The 18,132-nt window shown below is 46.5% G+C and overlaps 1 protein-coding gene across 2 annotated transcripts in view; it reads right to left on the bottom strand.

Annotated features, from left to right (window-relative positions):
• The window catches only part of LOC119953003 (leucine-rich repeat and immunoglobulin-like domain-containing nogo receptor-interacting protein 3), a 214,998-nt gene that overhangs the window by 188,678 nt on the left and 8,188 nt on the right, over positions 1-18,132 (bottom strand). The window contains exon 2 of one of the 2 annotated variants that reach the window (XR_005457934.1): positions 8,547-9,287. The exons of the other annotated variant lie outside the window; for it this stretch is intronic. The gene's annotated coding sequence lies outside the window, so the exon portion shown is untranslated. Of the gene's footprint in view, positions 1-8,546; positions 9,288-18,132 lie in introns of those variants that run through there. 2 annotated transcript variants of the gene reach the window in all.

Below are 18,132 nucleotides of genomic sequence, written 5' to 3'. Positions count from 1 at the left end.
CGTGTCTGCGTAGGTCTCGCCCCCACAACCCAAACATGTGCAGGGTAGGTGGATTGGCCACACTAAATTGCCCCGCAATTGGGAAAGAAATAATTGAGTACTCTAAATTAAAAATAAATAAATATAAAATAAAACAAGTGGCTACTACTATGCCCTTCCATTTTATGTGTTGCTTGAAGGTTACCCCCCCCCCCCCCCCCCCCCCCCCCCCCCCCACCCCCCCCCCCCCCCCCCCCCCACCCCCACCCTCCGGAAACACCAGGCAGATTTCAGTTCATTTCCCAGATTCATTACCAACCTACGGAAGCAGGCAATAGTCAGTTATTGCCAACTTCCAGCCATCTAATACAGGGTATGAAAACTCACTGAGTCAATTATCAGCTTTCCTGTTCAATTTTGCTGTTTTCTTTGGGGTTTGGCATGGTGGGCTTGGGTTACTTTCATTTAACTGAGAGATAACGGGATAGAAAGACCAAACAATTTCAGGAGTTAGATTCAGAGGAACTGATCACTGCCATCTAACCACAAAAATCATCAAATGTGAAAGGTTAGGAATCAATCATTCAATACATCTATATAACTACATGCCTGATACATATCTGGAAGGGAAGGCACAAAATAGATTGCTAAAGTGTGGCCCAGAACATTGCCAACAGTGTGAATTCAATCCACATTCAGGCTATGGTAGTCAATGAAGGCATCACTACTTGCCTTGTCCCAGGCTTGATACCTAAGCTATGTGACCATTTGTCACCTTCTGATAAAAAGAAAGACCTATGGATTCCAAGTCCTTTCAGGATTGAATGGGGCAGAACCATGCCTATTCTTCCCAGGACCTGTTGATAGTCCACCAACGGAAATATATTCTTATATTTCTGAAAATGAATTTAAAATACCCTCGAGTGTTGTTGTCAGTTCTCCACTGAAATTAAATAACTAATAATAATTCAGAAAAAAAATAAAACATGGATTTGCACATAAATTTGCTCTATCAAACCCCCCATCCTGCACCTGCCCATCTTCCTTAAGCACTAACCCAGCCTGTTCATGCCTGGTGATTGGAAATGCTCAAAGTAAAAGTTTAAATATATCTGGAAGATAACTTGGGCTGGTAAGTGGCAAGTAACATTTCTGCTACATAAGTACCTGGCAATGGCCATCTCCAACAAGAAAGAATCTAACCATCTCCCCATGACATTCAATGGTATTACTATTGCTGAATGTCCCACTATCAACATCCTGAGGGTTGCCATTGACCAGAAACTTAACACTGGATTCGCTGTACTGTGACTAGTAAATACTATGGCTCCAGGAGTGGTCAGAGGCTGGGAATTCTGTCATGAGCAATTGATCTTGCTGGCTCCCCAAAGCTTGTGCACCATCTCTGAGGCACAAGTCAGAATTGTGATGAAACACTCTCTAATTGCCTGGATGACTGCAGCTCAAAAAACACTCATGAAGCTTGATGTCATCCAGGACAAAGCAGATCGCTTGATTTCACCCCGTCCACCATATTCAACATTTATTTTCTCCAAACACTGATGTACAGTGGCAGCAGAGTGTAGCATCTACAAAATCACTGCCGCAACTTCTCAAGCATCCTTGCACAGCACCTTCCAAATCCTTGACCTGTATCACCTAGATTCTAGGTCGAAGAAGGACAAGTGCAGCAGATGCATGGAAACACCACGACCTGCAAGTTACCCTCCAAGCCACACACCATCCTGACTTGGAACTGTATATTCATTCCTTTACTGTAGCTAGGTCAAAATCCTGCAACTCCCTTCCAAACGGCATTGTGGGTGTATCTAAACTTAGTTAACTGCAAAGGTTCAAAACGTTGGCTCACCACCACCTTCTCAAGTGCAATTAGGGTTGGGCCAGAAATGCTGGCCAAGTGAACGTGACAACATCCCACAAAAGAATCAATGAAAAATAATAAACTACTAATGATAATAGACCCAGCATGAATGGAACTTTCCCTCAGAACTCCTCTCCTAACTGAGACATTTGCAGATGGAATCATAGAATCCATACAGTGCAGAAGGAGGCCATTCGGCCCATCGAGTCTGCATCAACCCTCTGAAAGAGCACCCTATCTAAGCACACGCCTCCACCCTATCCCCGCAACCGCATCTAATCTTTTGGAAATTAAAGGGCAATTTACCATGGCCAATCCACCTAACCTGTACATCTTTGGACTGTGGGAGGAAACCAGAGCACCCGGAGGAAACCCACGCAGACACAGGGAGAATATACAAATTCCACACAGACAGTCACCCAAGGCCGGAATTGAACCCAAGTCCCTGATGCTGCTGAGCCACTGTGAAAATGCTATGTGCACATAACTTGCTGGTGTGCTAAAAAATTCAAACCTGAGGGAATTAGGTTTAAAACATTGATCAGAATTTCATTCCCCTCTAATGAGGAAAATGGAAATCACTTTCTCTTCAGTGAGAATAGTAATTTTGCACCCGCGTCACACAATAGCTGGTTTTCTCCCCTAACAAGGAAGGTCTTTCTATGTTTGGCTGAGTTTGATACACCTCTTTTGGTTAATATATTTCCAACTGAAATTTCCATTGGAAAATCTAACACTGCAGCCTGAAATTAATTGCATGGATGGAAAAAATATAAGACAGTCGAGTGAGACAATGAGATGCTGAATGGGCAGAATGCCTATATATAGTTTTCCAGGTAGAAATAGATACTGTTGCAATGTTTATCATTTTTGACAAATGGATCTTTTACAATTACTTTTGCAATCAATTCTTAAAACTGATTTCCATTCAGCCAGCAGAAACTTCTCAGAGGAAGGAAAATTGCTCTGTCCAACTGGAGGGTAGAAGGGAAGCATGTCTGCATCCTGACTGGGTTCTACATTTGATTTATTTGTGTTGTTGTGTAAACCTTATGCCAATTGCATTGGGGAAGTGTGTTAGGTTCTTTTACTGCAAAATGATATATCCTGCACTGCATTATTCCAATATAGCATGGACTCAGTTTAATCCTTTCACAATAGGCATTAATTGAGGTGGCAACAGGTGAAAAGTGAGGTCAGCTGACATACCGCCCCATTCCTGCCACAAAAACAACCCATCTCCTCTTTCAGAGGGGCTCATCAATGGACAGCCAGTTTAGGTAGTAGGCTCTGTTTAAAACACAAAGCCGGGACTTAGCATATCCCTAAGAGGTGCCATTTTAGGATAGAACTGCTCAGGCACCTCACTCGTGATAGAGTCATATATGGGCGACACGGTGGCGCAGCGGTTAGCATTGCTGCCTCTTGCCGCTGATGACCTGGGTTCGATCTCGGCCCCGGGTCACTGTCTGTGTGGAGTTTTCACATTCACCCCGTGTCTGTGGGTCTCACCCCCACAACCCAAAGATGTGCAGGGTAGGTGGATAGGCAATGCTAAATTGCCCTTAATTAGAAAGAAAAGACTTGGCTACTTTAAATTTTATAATAAGTGAAAGAGTCATTTAGAACCTCCAAAGGTAAGTTTTAACTATTTTTGTGAGGCCTGGAGTGTTCCACCCATGTTACCCCACATATCATCAAGGCTGCTTTTGCCCTCAGCTGCCCTTCTCTGTAATCGGGATCCCCGCCACCCAGATTTACCTTCCCGCCAGTTCAGCAACTGTTGAGCCAGATGAGTGGGTGGTGGTTAGGGGTGGGCTGAATCCATTGAGCTGTGAGCGGGCCTCCAGAATGGGCCTCCAGAAGCCTTGGCCTCAAAATATCTCCAACCTAATTGTCCCCAGCACGCACAGGCTGATTTTTCACTCGGTCAGTAAGCTACGTTGCCCAAAGTTGACCCCGTATCTTTTAAATTGTGAGCAATGCCACTGGCGATCCACCAGGTGGAGTCATTAAATTGCCCATCCGCCTGTTAGCCACACGGTGCCCACCTGCTGCAATTTCAGATGAATCTGCAATCAGACAGCCAGTTGTACTGCCTGAAATAGGTAGGAACCGACCTGACTAAAGAATAGAGGCTCAGATCAGCTTGGAATCTCCGAACAATATTTTTTATGCAACACTTATGGTGGTTGCAGAAGCCTCTATGAAATTGTCAGTTCCAATCAATAGAGTGTGCAGAGCCAGTGGATTATCTGCCCGTTAAGCGTCTTAACCATTAATCAAGGGGAGAACTCGCCAGTTTAGTACTGGCTTCCACAAATGTGGGCCAGTAGAGGACATTCAAAGTCCAAAAGGACAACAGAGGACATTCAAAGTCCAGCTGCTAACACATTTCTGCGTATTTTTGTGCTACTCGTGGCTCCACAGTGCTCTCCTCCCAACCACACATGCCTGCAGTATCATTTTAAGATTTAACAGTTTACATCTGGCATTGCGTGGTTACAGAGCCTTTGGATTTCCTGAACACAAGAGACCAATCTGTGCAAATGATGCCTAAACTCAGAAATGGTTTTGGCCTCACTCTACTTGTGACAAGTAGGCAGAGTAAGCCCTCTCCCCATCACCTACCTAATATTAAAAAATGTTAAATTTGCCCCAATATGATATCACCACTGGCAAACATCCCCTCACCTCCCCTCCAGCTGGCAAGGCCTTCCCCGGGCCTAATTTCTTGGCACTCGGGCACCCTGGCACTGCCACCCTGGCAGTTCCTCTGCTATCCTGGTAGTACCAACTGGGCATACTGGAAGTGTTGGCATGGCACTGCCAGCATGCCAGGTTGGCACTGCCAGTGCCTGGTTGCCACCTTGCCCTGTCTCCAACCACCCAGGGGTCTCTAATGGCCTGGGAGACCTCTCCCCCACAGATGCCATTACGACTGGCCCACGTTTGTGGAAACCAGTACTAAACGGTGCCCTGGCGAGGCCTCCCAGATAAGGGCATCGGGAAAATCCCGTGAATGCATATTAAAATGAATCACATGCCCAGTGAGGCCGACAATCCAGATTGCAACATCTTGCGATCCTTTCACAAGGTGTTTCGAGCGTTGCAAATCTTGTGAGAGCCCTTTCGCGAGATTCAATGTCCTTGTCCCGACACTGAGTCGGGTATGATGAGGCCTTTAAGTCGCACCCATAGAAACCAGGTGCAGGAGTAGGCCATTCAGTCCTTCAAACTTGCTCTGTTATTCAATATGATCATGGCTGAAGAAATATGGCGTTTAGTGAACAGAGACTGAGGTATTGTGAAAAAGAATTTAAGCAAGAATAAACAAAAGTGTTCTGAGTTAAAGAGACAATGACACTATCAAGATTTAAAGTGGGACTGCAAACTTCAGAAGTCGATGAAATGTTTGGTGTAATTTTAATGCAGTCTGGCAATTGAGAGTTAAAAGCAATTGTGAACAGTCTGCACAGCAGTCAAGACAAAGAAATCCTAAAGGGGTCAGTGTGAAATCCTGGATTGGTATCACTGTTAAAAGTGGAGTGGAAGCTTTGTTTTGAAGTATCATTTGGAAAACCTGGTCTGGATTTCGGAATGCAAACCGCTAAACGATAGCTTTATAATGAAAGAATATTTTAAAGCGTGTTTTTGGGAGTGAAATTTGGAAACTCACATGTGATAATCATCTGGGGGAATTCGGAGGAGAAATCCAGACTTGGGTACAGAGTGAAGTGCGTGTATTTGACCACAGTCATCTTGTCTGCTTCAAAGGGAATTTGTGTTAATGAGACCACTACAGATTAAGGTGTACTTTGTAACTTGTGTTAATCCTAAATCCTGTGTGTAATTGTGTGTAAGATAAAGGGGAATAAAGCCGAATTATGTTATAACACAACTTTTTTGTGTTTGATAAATGTTTTTCTTTGCTATCCAGTTATAACGTCAACTGGGATCATAATAATAATCTTTATTAGTGCCACAAGTACGCTTACATTAACATTGCAATGAGGTGACTGAAAATCCCGAGTCGCTACACTCCGGTGCCTGTTCGGATACTTTGAGGGAGAATTTAAAATCTCCAATTCACCTAACAAGCATGGCTTTCAGGGCTCATGGGAGGAAATCAAAGCGGCCAGAGGAAACACATACAGACATGGGGAGACCATGCAGACTCCGCACAGACAGTGACCCAAACCGGGAATTGAACCCGGGTCCCTGGCGCTGTGAAGCAACAATACTAACCGCTGTGCTACTGTGAACAGTTTCAATCAGATCTTTTTCCATCCTTGTAAACTCTCAGGAATACATGCCCAGTCAAACCAATCTCTCCTCAAAGGACAGTCCCTCCAACCCTGGTATCAGCTGAGTTGACATCCACTGTATTCCCTCTATAGCAATCGGCAATATAGCTGTTCCCAGCCAAAGTAACAAATTAGAGCGAAAGATTAAAAAAATAATCGTAGCTGTGATTTATTTACCAGATACATAGTGGTGCCTCCTATAGGCTAAAGCATGAACTGCATTGCTGGAATCAATAAGTTAAGACAGATCAGATAACTCTTAGTCAGAGGGATTCCTTTGATAGGAAGCAAAACAGAGTGAAAATAATATCAATGTATATAAACAGAAAGTTGCTATAAAAGGCATCTTTAATGTTGTGACTACTATCCACAATTTTTTCAAGCAATTATTCATAATTGCATATACATGCCACTATACATGAAACCTACAATTACCTACAAGAAAAACATCAATAGATATCATCAGAAACATTGAGAAAGCTTATTAAAGCATAATCATGAAGATCTATTCATTATGTATTAAATTCCATAACAGAAAAATCAGAAAATAATGCAATGAAAACTATGTTCATGTCCAAATAACCTAGGTTGTGGGTCCAAGATCGGCCCCATCTCACTGGAATGTTTTGCAGTCCATCTTCCAAAAAGATTGGGGAATGTACACATATAAAAGCAGAATACTGCCGATTCTGAAAATATGAAATAAAAACAAAAATGCTGGAAATACTCAGCAGGCCTGGCAGCATTTGAAGGGTTCTGATGAAAGGTCATTGAACTGGAAACATTAACTTTTTCTCTCGCCACAGATGCTGTCTCACCTACTCAGTATTCCCAGCATTTCCTGTTTTATTAGGGGAATGTACGTTTTGGCAGGTACAAGATGACAGTATTCAGAACACGGAATGAGATATCTGTCATGGCTCCACGGCTCATTCTATCATTTAACTGGCTGTTGACAAGTAAACATATTCATCATTTCATAGAGCTGTGAAGTCCACTTGCAAAATGGACGAGTGATGTTGAGCTCAAGCTGATATAAAACTGGCTAAAACTTTTTAACCACACCCCAAAGCTTCATTCGTGTCCTCCTCGGTTGCTACATGCTGCCCTTCAACAACATCTTTTGTTGACATGGGGTCAATTTCGCTTGTATGTTCACCATTGATGATTATTTGACCACTACCAAACTGATTACTAATTGACAACTTGGGCGCTATTCTCCCCAAAAAATTCAAAGTGTGCCAGCGAGCGGGAATTGGCGAGAGCTTCTTGGCGCTCAGTCCAGCGAGGCCGGCAAAGCAATTCAATGGTAATTGGCCCCCTTAACAAGGCCTCACAGGCTTCCCATCGCAAATCAAAACTCACCAGCTGATTCGCCAGGACTGCGCTCACCAGCCCCCCCCCCCCCCCCCCGCTAACAAGGTCGAACAGCACTTAAGGTGCATTTTCTCAGCCAAACCCAGTCAGCTCACAACAATGGCACCCAGGAGACCGGCCCCAAGATTCGGCAATGTGGACCTGGGGAGGCTCTAGACATGGTGAAGGCCAGGAGGGATGTCCTGTTCCCCTGAGCATCCTGGAGGGTGTTGCTCTATTAATAATGTTGGTGACCCACAATCCTTTCCTTATATCGATCAAATGACCACACAACCAGTTAGTTCGTTCAAGAGATGGTTTATTTACATACACAAGAGTTATCTCGACAAGCAAACACAATATCTACTATGAGTTAAACTACACCTATCAGCTACAATAACCTATACTTAACTTCAGGGCGACTGACACTGTGCAAATGGATAAGGCCTTTATCTGGATTTCACTTGGCTGGTTCGAAGAAAGTGGCTCTGTCTCTGCTGGGCTCATCCGTCAGATAGCGATCGTTGATCTTGAACTTGGCTGGCTGTTCCTGCTGCAATTGGGCTGGCACATGTCGGATCCAAAAGAGACAGAACACATGGCTGTGTTCTCTTTTATCCCTCAGGGATTTTGCACTCTTTGGGGCGGTCCTTAACCTTGGACCCAATAGTTCAACAGGGCTCTGTTCACTGTCTTCGATTTCGGCCAATAAAGGGGCGGGTGCCTTGGTAGCTGGATGGGTCCTTAGCGGTCATTGACCTTGGCAGTTGGGCTTTCTCAGTAAAGGGAGTTGCGCTGATCAGTCTGTGGCTGTACCAGTTGCTTGATTGGAGTTCTATTGTCCTGGGAAAGTGGGTCATTAAAATGCAAACGAGGGGGGAGGGTGGTTGATCAGGTCTGATTACCTGTGTTTCAGATACACATAGGCTCTGTATCTGTCTGAGTCCTGGGTTGGCCATAATGCCCATGGCCCTTTGCAGGTGGCCATCTTAGATGGCTACATTCCGTCCTCTTGATCCTGAACATGAAGCATGGTGGATCACACCATTGATCCCTGTTCATCCTTGGTGGCCTGGTCACGTTAGGTCAAGGCAAGGTTCTACTCTACTCTATCTTATGGTTTGGGACATTTACCTAATATTTCATTAATACTTTCATAAATTAATTCATCTTGAATGGTCACTATAATTTAGGTCACTATAAAACATTTAATTTATCCACACAGTTGATCTCCAGCTAACACTAGCTAAGCTACTCTCATGCTACTGGTGAATATCAAAGAACTTATATACAGTACAAAATTAAAAACAGCAGCATCACATTTCTACTTAATCCTCATAAAGTTAAGAGGTACATGGATTATTCTTAGCAGCGATTAGTAAATGCGTTTAATTTTGTTGACTCCCAAAGAAAGGGGATGGGACTGTATATATCGTGCTGCAGGAGGATTTTGCCCGCCATTTACGGAGTCGGAGTGTCTGAATGACACTGCAGATTATTGCAATTACTAGAAGGGCCTCTACTATGTTTGAAAGGGGGTTCCATTTGGCAATGTTTTCGCACCAAGTGGGGGTTTCGCTGTCTGTCTTTATGTGTGGTGTAGTGTCCGGGCTGGTGGTGGCCTGTTGTGTGGTAGTGTTCGGGGCTGGTGTGGGATTTGTAACAAAAGTCTGTTACGCGTGCAGTTGCAGAAGTCCAGCGATGTTCCAAATGCATGTCAGCAGTCCTTGCTTCATCCTGTGTTTTCTGTTTTCCGGATAATCCTGGGGGTGCAAGCATTGTATCTGTTATTATCTTTGGTTAATATCTTGTTTTATTAGTCTTTCTCTCCTTACTCCAATAACCCGTTATGATTGTCACCATGTGCGAGTCCCTCATTTTAGTTGTTTGAAATATCACTTTGGAGAGGCAAGAAATGCAAAATGTTTTAAGGACAGAGACTCTCGCAGCTGGGTGACGATGCTTGGAGTGGGCGGACAATTTCTTCGACCAGTCTTTTCTTTACTTGCAGCTAGTGGTGGTTGAGGCTTATCTTAACCAGCCGAATTTCAGGGCGGCCAGTTTTATAGAGTTTTGTCCCAGGGTTCAGAGGTAGTTCAAGTGTAGCAGCGTGTACAGCAACCAATTGTGTCATATGTGTAAACAGCAGGTGGGGAGCGACCAGGGGGTCACGGAAGATAAAGGAAAGAAGAGGTGAGCGTATGGAACGTGGCAAAATGCATTGTTTAAACGACAACCAAAGGGAGAGTAGAGAAGGTGAAACTCAGGCCTGTCAAAGATGGTGCAGAGTGTAGAGAACCATTCCAGAGCGTATGAAGTGAAGGGAACATGAGGTGTGTGTGAGCCGCTGCGGGATAAGAATGGGTGGAATCCCTGGGTAGGGTGGGTTACTGCCGTTACTCCACTATCCGAGCTTAACTGACTGGATGAATTTGGGGTCCCCAGGTAGGGCAGGCATTAGTGCCGTTACTCCCTACCTGGACGACCTGGGTGGACGGTAAGAGTTTGTAGTTTTATGGAAACCTGTCACAAAGACTGGGAGAACAGTGATCTGTTCCTTGACAAACTTGTGCCTTTAACTGACATTGTACCCTCGAATCAGAAGTGTAATTGTGTGTCGGGCGACATGAATTAAAACCATGTAGTATAAAAAGGAAGAAAGAAAAGGCAGGCAGGCTTCATCAGAACTTTGGACACCTTAATACTTAAGGCGGTGCCTCTTTCACATCATCTGGTCACCTCAGGGTTCTGTACCAAACAGTGTTGTAAAGGCATTACCGAAACGAGAGTCAGTATCTGAATCATCACCATCTCCCGGTTGCCAGACTCGTGTCTGCCGTTTCTGTGTCTTAGCTGCGTGGGCCGTTGGATAATCCGAATCATCATGCCTTACTAGTCTGCAAGAGTTGTCGCGGTGCCAAAGGGGGGCTTGTTTGTCGTGCAGCGTAGGGGCGGTGGGAGTGGACGGCAAGTTACTATGGTGGGGCAGTGGCTGTGGCGGTGGCTGGGGGAGGGCGTATAGGGGGTCAAAGATATCTAAGTCGTGGTTCCAGGGGCTGGGGTGACTGGGGGCAGAGAGATCGCACCAGTGTTCAGGGCTGGTAATGAAATCCGGGAGGCTCTCGTTGTCGTCGGAGTTAAGTTGAAGGTGAAAGTCTGTACCTGTGGGCGGAGACAAGTTCGGGTCTGTGGCCGTGGACAAGGAATCAATGCCGAAATGGCGGGAGGCAGGTTGGCATAGGGGTTGGACTAGGTTGTCGATGGGTGGGGCGTAATCATCTCCTATTGCCAGAGACATGTGGTGGGAGTAGCTACATTGGGATCCGTAGACGTTTGAGTTGGTTGATGTGGAACCAACCAGTTTTACTGTTGGGGAATGTTATCTTGTACATGGCGGGGCTCACTTTGTTGGAAATGGAGTAGGGTCCTGCAAATTTGGGGGAGAGGAAAGAACTGGGGTTGTAAAGGGAAATCATTACTTGCTGACTGACTGTGTACTCTATGTGGTGGACGGTTTTGTCAAAGCGAGCTTTACTCTGCTTCCTTCTAGTGCCTAATCGGACAGCCGCAGCGAGTTCTGCCGCTTTAATGTTGTCTGTAACCTGTTGGACTGCTTTTTCGTGGGTGAGGGCAGTTACTGTAGGGTTTGCCAAATCGAGGTCTAATAAATAGTCAATACCCTTCATGGGCCATCCGGTCATGAGAGTGTGGGGGGCGAAACCTGTGGAACTGGAAATGGTATTCCTAATAAACATGAGAGCAAGTGGGAGGACTGTGTCCCATGTGGTATTGTCCTGTTGCACCATCTTCCTAATAATCACTTTTAAAGTTCGATTCATTCTCTCGACAGTGCCACTGGATTGGGGGTGAGATGCTATCTGGAATTTCTGCCTGATCCCAAAAATTGTTGAAACATTTTGCATGACTCTGTCGGTGAAGTGGGAACCTTCGTCTTGGACTCAATGCTGCGGGGGAGACCCCAGCGTGTAAATAGCTGTTGGGTCAAAATATTAGCGGTGGCCCCTTTGCTATGTTTGTCCATGAGGGCAATCGTTACTGGGTTGAGTTCTGCGATGTACGCAAAGTACTGTACTGCCCAAAAGACTGCAAGCTAGTGCCGTTCGCAGGCTGAGAATCCTTGCTCTACAGGGTCTAATACCCTTGAAGCATAGGCTACGGGTCCTAAGTGATCAAGTCGTTCTTGCAGGAGCCCTGCTGATAGGGATTGGTCGGTGGTTGCTACTTCTATGGCATAGGGCAAGTCTGGGTCTGGAACCTGTAAAACGGGGCTGTGGCTAGGACCACGTTTTAAATCATCAATGGCTTCTGTGTGCTGCGGAAGCCATTCCCATGGGGCGTTCTTTTTAAGGAGCTCTGAGAGTGGGGCTGCTTTAGTGGCAAAACCATCTATGTGACTTCTGCAATATCCTACCAAACCTAGAAATGACCGGAGTGCAGTGACATTGTGGGGAAGGGGCAACTTAACGATGGACTCGATCCGTTTTTGCTCAATTTCTCTCTTCCTGTGGGTGATGATGGTATCAAAATAAAGAACATTTTCCTTTAAAATCTGGGCCTTTTGGGGGTTGATCTTACATTTGATTGATCGCAGTAGGCCTAGTAATTCTGATAAGAGCTCAACGTGTTCCTCTTTTGTGTCCGTTTGCAAGAGCAGATCGTCTACATATTGTATAAGGCATTCGGGTCGGGAAAATTTAGAACGTCCGTTGGCCAAATGTTGGTGGAAAATGGAGGGGGAGTTATGGAATCCTTGTGGGAGGCATGTCCACGTGTACTGCTGCCCTTGAAACGTAAACGCAAATTTATACTGAGAGGCCCTGTCTAACGGGATAGACCAAAAGCCATTGCTGATGTCCAGCACTGTGAAAATATTTTGCCTGTACTCCCTGTTTGAGTATGATCACGGGACTCGTGGCAACAGTGGGGGCTGCTAAAGGGGTTACCTTATTAAGTTCTCGGTCGTTGACCGTTAGTCGCCATGTACCATCGGGCTTTTTTTTTTTTTTTTTTTTATAAATTTAGAGTACCCAATTCATTTTTTCCAATTAAGGGGCAATTTAGCGTGGCCAATCCACCTACCCTGCACATCTTTGGGTTGTGGGGGCGAAACCCACGCAAACACGGGGAGAATGTGCAAACTCCACACGGACAGTGACCCAGGGCCGGGATCGAACCTGGGACCTCAGCGCCGTGAGGCGACAGGGCTAACCCACTGAGCCACCGTGCTGCCCTGCATCGGGCTTTTTTACGGACCAAATTGGGGCATTATTTGTGGACGCTATGGGTCGCATAACTCCTTGGTCCAACAAATTGTTAAGAACCTTAAAACTCTCACCCTTGTCTTGCTGTGGGAAACCGTATTGCTTTTGCGGCTTTGGATCGAGACCTGAAAGCTTTACTGTACCTGGGATCTTCCCACAGTTGTGTTTGTGTTGTGCGAATGAAGCTTTGTGTTTTATGAGGACCTCTCTAATCGTCTGGTCTGCACTAATTGTTTGCGGATTAAACAATTAGTCCCCTACTGAGCAAATCCTGTTTTCATAATCCCCTACTGTGAGCGTAGCGGGAGCCCTAGCTGTTTTGGCCATTTGCCAGACACATTTGTTTACTGGGTCAAATAACAGGTTATGGGAGCTCATAAAATCAATGCCTAAAATGTGCTCTGCGGTTTGTGGAAAGTCAACTGAAATGACGGGGTGTCTGGTGCTAATGTTCCCTATCTGAATGGGTACGGGAGCTGTGATATATCCTTGTTGTGTGTGGCCGGTGAATCCACTCAGGGTGATGGCTTCTGTGGTGGGCCATTTGTCCTGTTGAAACATGGTGGAGGAGTTTAAAGTGGTGCGGGACCCTCCTGTGTCCCAAAGGAAATTGGCTGTATGTCCCCGGACTGTGCCTGTAACTACTGATCTGCCTGATTTGTCCCAGCGTGTGTCACAGACCCAAGTTGGAGAGTCCGAACACCGTCAATGTGTGGAGTAAACACTAAGTCGTCTGAACGGGCGCCATCATTATACATGGGCCTAACATGGTTCCTAGATGGGGGGTTTGGTTGTTGGTATTGGTGCTGGTTCGGGGGGTTTTGTCGGCAATCGTGGGCGTAATGTTCCATGTGGCCACCTCGTGGTGCCTGTGCCCTGGGGTGCCGTCCCTCGCGTCTACCCTCGTTTATCCATGCTGGGTCCTGGCTAATCCTAACTGGGTGCATGTTTGCTTCTATCTCGTCCTGATCTGTCTGTCGGTGTAGGGTTAGATCCCGTGCTCTAGAAAGTAATTTCAATACCCAAACTTCATTGTGTGTGTGGTCTGCGGGGTTGCAGTTCACACAAGACTTTTGACCTGCGTCTGTGGCATGCGAGACTAAGGTGCGGGACCATTTAGTGGTGTCCTCCTCATTTAGGTGTGCTCGGTTCAATTGTCCGTAGACTGCGATGAAATGAATCCATAGGCGACCAGCAAATGCGGTCAGATACTCTCCCTTCTTTTGCCTGCAGTGATTTAAACCCTCGACTGGATCTCCCTTGTTATACACAATGGCATCTAATACGACTGTTTTCATTTCATGTAGGGTTCCTCCTGCTACATTTTGGGGTTCGGGCAAAGCTGATCTTACAGACTGGCTAAGGCTCATAACTATCAGCTTTACTTCCTCTCTGTCATCTAGGCCGTACATAACTTTTTGTTGGCGCACCTCCTCAAAGAAGCTGTGCGGGTCTGCGGTGGGCTGGAATGGACTAATTTTCGTGCAAGCTTCTCTTAATTGGATTATGGATAGTGGGGTGGTGTAAATGATATCAGGCTCATCCTGATCCGATCGATGACTTGCGTTGTGTGGGATCCGGATTCATGGGGATCGAATTGTGAGTGGGGGTGTGTGCTGCCTCTGCAGTCGATAGTCCGGGTGCTTTTCTTTTTGGGGTGTGGGGGGCTCAATTTTGATTTCCCGTGTCCTCTACGTATCTTTGGGCGCTTTTGTTTAATTCTTGCCAATTGGGAGCATCTTCCTCATCTAAATCCTGCCCGAAAGTTTCCCTGAAGCCATTCTGCACTGAGAGTAGCGATTGTAAATTTTCTATCTTCTGTCGGCATTTAGCATGGTCAATGGTACTCTGCCTCTGTTCCTTAGTGGAGTTGTGGAGCGCTCTCAAAACGACATTTAAATCTGAGCATTTGCTAGCTAGCTGGGCGACCTGTTGTTCTGTTTCTTCTCTTACCAGGATGGCACGCTATGTATCTTGGTAGGCTTTATCGTACTGGGTCTGGAAGTTACTAAGGTGAACTAGACAAGATTGATGTGCACGTTTTACATCGGCCATTTCCTTATCCTTCGCTGCTAACTGTTCCCGGAGTTGCTCAATTATCTTCTCGCTTTCGTTACTGTTTCACTCGTTCTTTTCTTCCTTCTCAATTAACTGCCTATGGAGCATCTTCAGGACCTCCTCTGTGCCTCGTAACTGTGCCAAGCAGGACACTATTGCCATCGGCTTTCTGACTTTCCTTACATTTTTCTTGTGGACCTCACTTAGGTTCTCCCGCCAAGTCTGTCCTATCTTTCCTGGACCTGACTCATCATTAGCGCGAAAATTCAACCAAAGGGGCCATCCTTTTCCCTTTAAGTATTTCTTGAACTCTTCCTCCCATATGGGGCATTGTTCTGCTCTGTTGGTTGCTGCAACCTTGGGTTCCTGCGGATTCATCAATATTTCCATTGCTTTAGTGGCCCATTACTCCTCTTATCTCTTTCTCTACTTTTAATTTGGGACAGAGGAATAAGGCAGCGATTTGAACAGCGGGTATGGCTTAAGCTATTTTCCAACTCACAATCCCTCGATAGTTGTAAACAATTCTAACGACTTTACCTTACTCTTCGTGTTAGGTACGCATGCGGGTTAGTACACACTTACGAAATTCGGTTATTTGGTCGATATGGGACTTGAACTTGTGGTTCTTTCTCTTTCTCCCAATTGGATTCAATGTTTGTGGGTTCTCTCGGAGTGACAAAGTCACTTCTAATCGAATCCCGTCAGGGTCGCCAATAATGTTGCTCTATTAATAATGTTGGTGAATCACAAGCCTTCCCTTATATCGCTCAAACGACCACACAACCAGTTAGTTCAAAAGACTATTTACATACACAAGAGTTACCTCGACATGCAAACACAATATCTACTATGAGTTAAACTACACCTATCAGCTACAATAACCTATACTTAACTTTAGGGCGACCGGCACTGTGCAAATGGATAAGGCCTTTATCTGGATTTCACTTGGCTGGTTCGAAGAAAGTGGCTCTGTCTCTGCTGGGCTCATCCATCAGGTGGCGATCGCTGGTCTTGAACTTGGCTGGCTGTTCCTGCTGCAATTGGGCTGGGACAGGCCAGATCCAAAAGAGACAGAACACATGGCTCTGTCATCTTTTATCCCTCTGGGATTTCACGCTCTTTGGGGCGTTCCTTAACCTTGGACCCAATAGTTCGACAGGGCTCTGATCACTGTCTTCGATTTCGGCCAATAAAGGGGCGAGTGTCTTGGTAGCTGAGTGGGTCCTAAGCGGTCATTGACCTTGGCAGTTGGGCTCTCTGTGTAAGGGGAGTGGCGCCGATTACTCTGTGTCTGTACCGGTTGCTTGATTGGAGGTCTATTGTCTTGGGTAAATGGGCCATTATAATGCAAATGAGCGGGGGTTTCGATCAGGTCTGATTACCTGTTTTCAGATACACATAGGCTCTGTATCTGTCTGAGTCCAGGGTTGGCCATAATTCCCATGGTCCTTTGCAGGTGGCCATCTTAGATGGCTACAAGTGTGAGCCAAAGAGAAGTCAGTGTTGTCTGGGACGAAGTGGTGGCAGCTGTGAGCTCGGGGAGTGTGACCAGGAGGAAAAAAGGTCAACGACCTATACCAGGCAGCACGAGTGAGTAGAGACCAACGCCACAACCCCCCCCCCCCCTCCCCAAGGAAGCATCCATCCCCAACTCCCCATGTTTCACAACGTTGGCACCCTTAGTGAAGGTGTCCAAGGCGTTGCGCAGTTGGTGATGGTCGTGACTGAGGGTCTTGGCAGAATGTCTGCCTTGCTGGGGGATGGGGGATATTGCCCAGTACCAGGCGGGATTTGTCCCGGTCACAGATGGGCATGGCTGAGGCACTGCAGAGCTTGTCCCAGTCACTGAGGAGCATCACCAAGGGAATCAACACTATGGTGCAGACTATGGTGAACTGCCAGGGCTGACAGAGCCAGGAGATGCAAGGGCAGCTGGGGCTTGAACCAGCTGCCTGTGCATCCCAGGATGAACCACAGGGCCCTATGGGCATGGACCGGGAGGAGGGAGCATTGGGTGCCAACCCGGACCCGTCCCATTGGGTGGCAACAGTGGCCACCAGCTCCCCCGAGTTCCACGCCTTTGATGAGGCTGCTTCTCAAAGTTAACACACAGGACAGGGTGGCACGGCTGTGAATGTACTGCCAGGTGCACCGGGGCCCTTCGGCCCCAGAGGACGCCCGCCAGGGCATCAAAGGAGACATCGAGAAGTAGCCATACTCAGCCACGATCTGTGTCGTTGGCAACGAGGCGACTGCTAGGGCTGGGGGAATTGGTGGGGGGGGGGGGGGGGGGTGGCCTGTGAGGTCGCCATTTGTGTGGTTAGGTTACGCGCACGGTCAGTGGCATGTTGTACAGCATGACCGGTGCAGGTCGTCAGCCGTGTGCATGCAGGGCCCAGGACCCGGCCATTCTCCGCACGATCTGCAGGCGCATGGCGCCGCCGCTAGCCCCTCATCGGAATCGGTGAGGGTTTCAATATGATTTTCCTGACATGAACCTCCCCTGGATTCTCTGTTTGAGTTGGCACTTAGCCGCAGAAATGGAAAATCCCACCCCATATTTGTGCTGATGACACCCAGCTCTACCTTACCACCACCTCTTTCAAATACCCTTCTTCCACCTACTTGTCATGTTGCTTATCTGAAAATTAATATTGGATGAGCAGAAATTTCCTGCAAATATATATTGGGAAGAACAAGTCATTGTGTGCAGTGCCTAACCTAATCCCTCGCCATTGACTGCATATTGACCATTGTCTGAGTCTGAAGCAGACCATCCACAACCTGAGAATCCTATTTGACCCAGATCTGAGCTTACTATCCCACATCTCACCATCACCAAGACAATCTTTGCTGCTTCCATTAGATTACTTGCCTTCTCAACTCATCTGCTGTTGCCCAAGCCCTTATCCAAGCCTTTGTTATCTCTGAACTCAATGGTCTTAAGTTTATCTCAAGCGACAGCTGGATATAGCACTTGGGGAGAATGGGATCAAAGGCTATGGGGAGAAAGCAGGATTAGGCTATCGGGTTGGATGATCAGCCATGATCGTGATGAATGGCGGAGCAGTCTCGAAGGGCCAAAAGGCCTCCTCCTGCTCCTATCTTCTATGTAACTATGTATCTAAATAGGAGGGTTGGGGTTGTATCAGAAGTTAAAATATAATAACCTGGAATCTGAAACATGAATCAAGCCCACCTTGAAGCCGCCAATGTCCAGTTTTAATGGAGGTGGGAGGTGAAACGAGGGCGAGTAGCCAATCTG

The sequence above is a fragment of the Scyliorhinus canicula genome, chromosome 18 (assembly GCF_902713615.1).
Source record: "Scyliorhinus canicula chromosome 18, sScyCan1.1, whole genome shotgun sequence".
NCBI lineage: Eukaryota > Metazoa > Chordata > Chondrichthyes > Carcharhiniformes > Scyliorhinidae > Scyliorhinus > Scyliorhinus canicula.
This window is presented reverse-complemented; position numbering and strand designations above follow the sequence as displayed.